The 8,177-nt window shown below is 34.7% G+C and overlaps 1 pseudogene; it reads left to right on the top strand.

The window, feature by feature from the left end:
* The first annotated feature begins 3,977 nt into the window (after window positions 1–3,977).
* On the top strand, window positions 3,978–7,734 carry LOC115985429 (annotated as a pseudogene).
* Window positions 7,735–8,177: the final 443 nt, after the last annotated feature.

Genomic DNA, 8,177 nt, shown 5'->3' on the forward strand with positions numbered 1-8,177 from the left:
TTTTGATGTTCCTAATGCCTTTTGGCATAGAAGTAAACATATTGTTGACTTGCCTTATGTTAAAGATTTTGATGAAAAAAACATTCCTACTAAGGCTCGACCTGTTCAAATGAATGCTGAAATTGTTGAGTTTTGCAAAAAGGAAATCAATGATTTACTTCAAAAAACCTCATTAGGAATAGCAAGTCCCCTTGGTTTTGTGCTGCTTTCTATGTTCAAAAAAATGTTGAGATTGAGAGAGGAACCCCTCGCTTAGTCATCAATTACAAGCCTTTGAATAAAGTCTTAGAATGGATTAGGTATCCCATACCCAACAAAAATGATTTGGTTCACGGATTGAGTAAGGTTGTGATATTTTCCAAGTTTGACATGAAATCTGGATTCTTCTGGCAGATCCAGATTAGTGAAAATGATAGGTATAAAATTGCTTTTACCACTCCTTTTGGTCATTATGAGTGGAATGTGATGCTTTTTGGTCTTAAGAATGCCCCTAGTGAGTTCCAAAATATTATGAATGATATTTTCAATTCTTCAAGCCATTTCACCATTGTTTATATTGATCATGTTCCTGTTTATTCCAGTTTTATTGATGAACACTGGAAACATTTGTATTCGTTTCTAGATACCATCAAAAGAAATGGTTTAGTTGTCTCTGCCAAGAAAATCAAATTGTTTCAAACAAAAGTCCGCTTCCTTGGCTATGACATCTTTGAAGGACAAATTCATCCTATAGATAGAGCCATTCAATTTGCTGATAAGTTTCCTGATGTTATCACTGATAAAACTTAGCTCCAGAGATTTCTTGGTTCCCTGAATTATGTTGCTGATTTTTACAAGGATATAAGGAAACAATGTAAACCCCTTTTTGATCGGTTACGAAATAATCCTCCACCTTGGTCTGATGTCCATACTTCTCTTGGTAAACAAATAAAATCTCATGTTAAGACATTGCCTTGCCTTGGTATTCCTACTGTTGATGCTTTCAAAATTGTTGAAACCGATGCTTCTGACATTGGTTATGGGGGTATTCTAAAACAAAGAGTTTCTCCAGAGTCATTTGAACAAATTGTTTGTTTCTATTCTGGAATCTGGAATAATGCACAATTAAACTATAGTACTATTAAAAAGGAAATTTTATCTATAGTACTATGTATTTCAAAATTTCAAAGTGATTTATTAAATCAAAAGTTTTTGTTACGTATTGATTGCAAAAGTGCTAAATATGTTATTGAAAAAATGTTGAAAATATTGGTTCAAAACATATTTTTTCTAGATGGCAAGCTATTTTAAGTGTTTTTGATCTTGATATTGAATATATCAAAGGATCTCAAAATGTTATCCCTGATTTTCTTACCCGTGAATTTTTGCAGTGTCACCATGGCAAGTAGGCGATCCAAAGACAAAAGCCCAACCACTGATAAACCACCTGTTAAAAAAGAACCTGTTTCTTCCCTGGAAATTGTTAACTGATTCACCCCCTTAGGTACTATCCCTAGGCCTAACTATTCCTCTGTCCTAGCCTCTTCCTATGATCCTTATGCTTTAACCAGTGTTTCCCAACCTGTTAAAACTATTTATCCTAGGGCTTTCAATGCTTCATAGTATGTTAAAAAACAATATGTTCAAAACTTGTTTTCTATTGAGTCAAATAAGGCCTCCATTACTGACCCCTTTAGGCTTGCTACTAGCTATTTTCCCCCAAAATTTCATTGGATCCCTAAACATTGTCGGAAGGATGTGCAATACTATTCTGACATTTTGCGTCATGAGAATTCCATCACTATTAAAGCCATAAGAGACAAAGCTAATAGTGCCAAGATTATTTATCATAGTGTTTTCTTGAATCATATTATTTCCGAAGAAATGTGGGGTCCTAACCTTGCCTCCACAAGAATGATGCCAACTTCCCCTGTTCCATATTCATATCATGATTATCTCACTGCCTGGTTCAGGTTCATACTTCATCAAAATGAAAATATGTCTCATTCATGGTTTGTTAATTTTGATAAGGATTTCAATTTTGATCTCCCCCTCTGGTTCATACACTGGTGGACCCAGTTTGGTTCAATTGTTGAAATATTCCCAGAACCATTAATGAATTCTTTTACATATTTCAAAAATGTGCTCAAAGTTGATTCCTATGGTGCTAAATTCCCTCCTCTGCTCCATTTCATTAAGAAATACAAGGTTCCTTGGATCCTAAAATGGCAATATGATAAGGAAGGTGATGTTCTCACTCGCTGTTGGTATGTTAAATGGTGGGATAAGTTTCCTCACACACAATTAGTTTTTAACAATGTTTCCAGAGAATTCTCATCCCTAAGTGCTTCTCCAGCATTAAGAATCTCTACCCCAGTGCAAAAAGCTGAACTGGCTGATACACCTGTTTCTACATCTGCTAAAACTGTTAAATCCATTGCTAAGCCTAGAAAAAAGGGTTCCCTTTTGGATGAGATTCGCAAGGACCTTGATGCTTTATATGCCTTGATTAAGATAATATCCAAAGAAAAAGAAGCTGTTGATGCAGAAGATGAACGGTCCTCTGAAACTTCTGTTACAAAAGACCCTTACTACCCCTACAATCAGGAGTGGTTTGGACATGATGAAGAAGAAACTCATGATTTTGTAGAAGACTGATTTCCCTATTTGTTTGGTCTACACAACGACCAAAATACTACAATGTTTACCCCATGGTGAAGTTTCCACTATTGTTTCACACCACTATGATGATGTTTTGGAAAAGAGATCCTTCATACTTTTAGTCATTCCAAGCTCACTTTTGGCAAGCTTTGGACATTTGAAGATCTCTCTTGTTGATTTCTCAAGATTTAGTCAAAAAGTGAAAATCATTATTCACTTCTTACTGTTTACTATTCATTGTTACTGTTCATTTTGAAATTTTGCTTATTTAAGGGGGGGTTGTCCCTTATATTAAACCAAGTTTTAAGTTTAGTTCTAGAGCCAGAATTCTCTTTAGGATTACTACTACTCTCCTTTAGAACTTCTCTCTAGAATTACCACTGTTCCCACTATTTCCCTACAAAGCCTTGTAACTAGAACTAATTCAAGCCTTGTAACTGATAAACTGTTGAGATCTTGTAACTACTACTGTAAGTTCTGCTACTTATTTTCAATATTAACTACTTTCAGTGTTCAGTTTGTTCTATACTTTAAATTGTTTTGATCTATATTGCTTGGTTGGTTTTACTGCCTTATTAACATAGAATGTTCCATGCCTACAAAATCTTAACCATTAACATAGAATTTTGCCTTAATTTAATTATATTTATAATAATAAATGAAAGATTAAGATTAAGTAGGTATGATAAATGACATGAGTTTTGTAGCTTAATTGACAATTATGGTGTTTTTAATGTAGATGTTTAGAGATCAAATCTCTCATTTTTCACTGAAATTATGAAAAATAGGTATGATAAATAAATAAAACATATAGTGAAGAAGGGCTTTTATTTTCTCACATCACTTTTTTCATATGGGTTATTTACATCCATTTTTATGTGTTAAAATGTCGATATTTTCACATCAATTGTGGAAATTTTCCCTAATAATAATTACAAATCATATGGTACTAACCATAAAAAAGAGAGAGAGAAAAAAATGACATATGATATGGAAGCACATAAAAATGAATCAGCCTTAAAATTCAAAACAATAATGCAAACGACAGTGCTGCATTACATATATACCATGACAATTGATAAGTTTTGTGCCAAGTTAAAAAGGAAGCAAATGAGAAACGCCCCTTTCCCTAGTTAGTGAGCTATATTATCATTCAAAGAAATGCTTTGATATTCGTAAGGAAAGTACACTACAGCTATGGCATTTATCTTGGAATCATATTATGAATATCAGTTAGAACCTCCTCAGTGTTGCAATCCCACACAACGCCTGCTATGTCTGGTACTATTTCCCTTTACCGTTTCTTTGTGATTCTCACGGTCGCTGCCCACAGCATTTGTTGTGGTGCAACAGATAATGAGAAGGATGTTTACATTGTGTACATGGGTTCACTACCAGAAGATCAATATTCACCTATGTCTCACCATCTCAGTGTTCTTCAAGAAGTTCTTGAAGAAAGGTATAACTGTTCATTGAATTTTTACCTTTTATCTATATTCTATAGTATTAATACAGTAATACTGCATCTGCATCTCTCATTCCAGTTAATTTCCATACATTTTTGTATATGTAAAATAGTACTGTTAATTGTTTCACATTCCGTACACATCATGTCCATAATTTTGTTAGCTTTGGAATAGAAGAGAACAATGATTTTGATAAGTTTGTGTAAGAATTTACTATCAATTAGTTTTTTCTAAGAGGATAGCATGTATTTTTGGAACAAGGGAGAGAGAATGGGGCCGTAGTTTTCTTCTTCTTCTCTATTCAATTGATTCTCTACTACAGCCAATTACATGGATATCTTGTTTAAATATAAATGACAGCCCTTACACTTGTCCATCATGCACACGCCTAGATGCATGCTAGATAATGACCATATAGGGCACAAGTTCAAAATACATAGGAAACAACTACATTCATAGAAAACTACAAAACATTAATTTTGAACAAATTTCACGTGTGATGTACACATTTTTTTTATTGATGCCTATGTTTTAAATGTGACGTGGGTGATGTTATGACAATAACTTTGAACTAATTACTGCATTTTGTTATGTTGTATTATTGTAATAACTTATTTCCAAGTATAATGACAATAATGTGCAGGCATGAATGAGGTCCTATCAGTGTTTCCAAGTAGAACTCTCCAACTTCAAACGACAAGGTCATGGGATTTCGTAGGTTTAACTGAAACTGCAAAAAGAAATCCCACTGTCGAGAGTGATGTAATAGTTGGTGTTATTGACAGTGGAATTTGGCCTGAGTCAGAGAGCTTTAGAGATGAAGGTTTTGGTCCACCTCTTAAGAAATGGAAGGGTACCTGTGAAGGTGGCAGTAACTTTACTCGCAACAAGTAATTTCCTTTCTCCTAGAATTATATTGTGATTTTTCTTTTGAAAATTTTTCAAGCTTACACCTTAGAAAAGATAAAAATCGTTGTAAATTTTTTGGATTTTTGTTTGTACTAACAATACTAACATATCTAAACAATATACTAAGAGCCTTGTAATGCAACTGAAACTTTCTAGTATTTCCAATGAAAACATTTAGGGTTTAAAATTACTTTTATAAAAAAATATACTATGAAATGTAAATTCTGCTGTAAACTTATTGGAGCTCGAGCTTACTCCTCGGGTGAAAGTACTTCCGCAAGGGATGATGGAGATCATGGTACCCATACTGCCTCAACAGCAGCTGGTAGCAAAGTACACGGTGTGAGGTTTTTTGGACTGGCAGAAGGCATTGCACGAGGAGGGGTTCCATCTGCAAGGATTGCAGCATACAAAGCCTGTGATCCACTTGGGTTTAAAGAACAAGACATCCTAGCTGCCTTTGATGATGCTATTGCAGATGGGGTTGACTTCATTACCATTTCAGTCAGTGGAGAGCCAATACCTTTTAAATCTAATGCTATTGCTATTAGTTCTTTTCATGCAATGGAGAAAGGCATACTCACCCTTCAATCTACTGGAAATAATGGCCCTATTGCATCAACTGTATCAAGTGTTGCACCATGGTTGTTCTCCATAGCAGCCAGCAGCACAGATCGTGAAATTATTAGTAAGGTTGTTCTTGCTAATGGAAAGACACTCATTGTAAGTATCTTCATCTTTTACATTTAATCTATTTGATCCTCATTATTGCCTTAAAATGTTCTTTACTTTCTAATTGTGCGCGAATTTGACATTCCCACCCATTGGCATCTTTACGGATCAGCTAGTTTTGATTGTAGCTCTAAAAGCCATTATGATTTATTTAATCTCTAAATACTATCTGGTATGAAGTGGTGTCCTGAAAATCTCATCCTTGAACATCTTCTACAAATTGTGATATTGTTGTTAAATACTAAATTTATTCCATAGAAACTAGAATAATTTTACTTAAGAAAAAATTTCTATCACATTTTAATTTTAATTTTTTGTTTTCAGGGAAGTGCAGTAAATTCTTTCACACTGAATGGAACAAAATTTCCTTTGGTATATTGGAAAGATGCCTCAAGCAATTGTTATGGTTCTGATGCTCGGTAACTTATATTCTTTTAATTATTGTCAACCCCAAGTTTTCTTAAACCAGTGAAAGGTAACAATTTTTCTTGTCGTGTTGAATATCAGGTCCAATGCTGAAGGTTGTTTGGATAGCAGTTTGGTGGAAGGAAAAATTATCGTATGTGATGATATACAAGGATTTGAAGAAGCTTACAGAGCTGGCGCCCTTGGGGTAATCATGTTAAATGATGAAAGAAAAGATGTTGCTCTTATTTTTCCTTTACCTGCATCAACTTTAGCAATCCACCAATATGGTGCACTTCAATCTTGCTTAAGTTCTACAAAGTAAGGTTTCTATTTTTTTTTTTTTCCTCTGTAATTTTGCGATGTTTTACTTTTGCAGAATAATTAGATTTCAAATTTGAAATTTTGTTTGAATTCATTAAAATTTTTATATGTTGTTTAATGGCATACAATTTTCTTTGGTAAAAAAAAAATGCTACATGATCCTGAATTAACCTCTCAAGGTCATGTTTTTTAGAAACCCAAAAGGAAGTATACTAAAAAGTGAAGCTACTAAAAATACACATGCTCCTGTAGTTGCTTCCTTCTCTGCACGCGGACCAAACAGCGTCGTAGGATACATTTTTTTTTTTTTTTTTTTGAGAAACTCGTAGGATACATTTTGAAGGTTAGGCATCATAAGTTTTGTAGGATACATATATCCATTTCTTTCTCTAGCTCTCGTTTGTTGTGACTTTTGGATTCTCTAACACTATATTTGATAAAAACTGCAGCCAGACATAAGTGCTCCAGGAATAGATATTTTGGCAGCATATTCCCCCGATGCTTCACCTTCTGGTGTTGATGAGGATAAAAGGTCTGTGAAATATAGTATATTGTCTGGAACCTCCATGGCTTGTCCACATGTAGCGGGTGCAGCTGCTTATCTTAAAACATTTCACCCAGATTGGTCTCCTTCAGCAATAAAATCTGCCTTGATGACCACTGATATATTCACTTTGCCACATTTTCTGCTATATCATTTTTTGCTAAGATAAGTTAACTTGCTATATGTTCTTGTTCTTACAGCTTGGCCAATGAATCCCACAAAGCAAGATGAATATGCAGATGGTGAATTTGCTTTTGGGGTTGGCCGTATCAATCCTGTGAAAGCAATAGAGCCTGGTTTGGTGTATGAAGCCTCTAAAGATGACTACCTCAAAATGCTTTGTAGCATGAATATTAGTTCTTTTGGTACTTGTCCAAAGGACGTTAGAGGATCTCCAAAGGATTTGAATTACCCGTCAATGCAAGCTTAAGTGGAGGCAGTCAAAAGTTTCACGGTTGAATTTCCGAAAACTGTTACAAATGTAGGCCCTGCTGATTCAAAGTATTAGGCAAAAGTAGTTGCAAATTCTGAGATAAATGTTAGCGTGAAACCTAGCACTCTCTCTTTCAAGTCTTCAGATGAGAAGAAGTCTTTTATTGTGACAGTGTTTGGGAAGGATTACACACTAGTCACAGATTATCTGCATCACTTGTGTGGTCGGATGGCACCCATAATGTAAGAAGTCCAATTGTTGCGTATACAAATGAATCATAAAATGTTTTGTCATTGCCCTTTCATTTACATTGCGTAGTTAAGGGGGCCATTCATAGTATCCCCCTTAACTATAAAATCAATCAATCTCCCCCTCAACTATTAGAAATAAGCAAATAACCTTCTATCGTCTATTTTTTTTATTATGCTTTGTTTGTTTCTGTAAAATTGTAATTTATAACTATTTTGTATTAGTTTTAATTCCGTGCCAAATTTGATTGTAATTTCTTCAATTATTTTTCCCTGTATGTATGTGGGTTTAATTGTAAGGGATGAGTGTGAAAGAGTGTGAAGACTCAAGCTTAAAAGGATGAACAAGTGGATTTTGCGAGTGTCTCGCAAGAAGCCTACCCGCGAAAGAGCCATGTGTAGAGTACATGACTGGAAGATGAAGAGTCATGCTAGCTTGGAGGTTTTCACGAGTGTCTCGCGGGAAATGCCATCCC

The sequence above is a fragment of the Quercus lobata genome, chromosome 4 (genome assembly GCF_001633185.2).
Source record: "Quercus lobata isolate SW786 chromosome 4, ValleyOak3.0 Primary Assembly, whole genome shotgun sequence".
NCBI classification, from domain to species: Eukaryota; Viridiplantae; Streptophyta; class Magnoliopsida; order Fagales; family Fagaceae; genus Quercus; species Quercus lobata.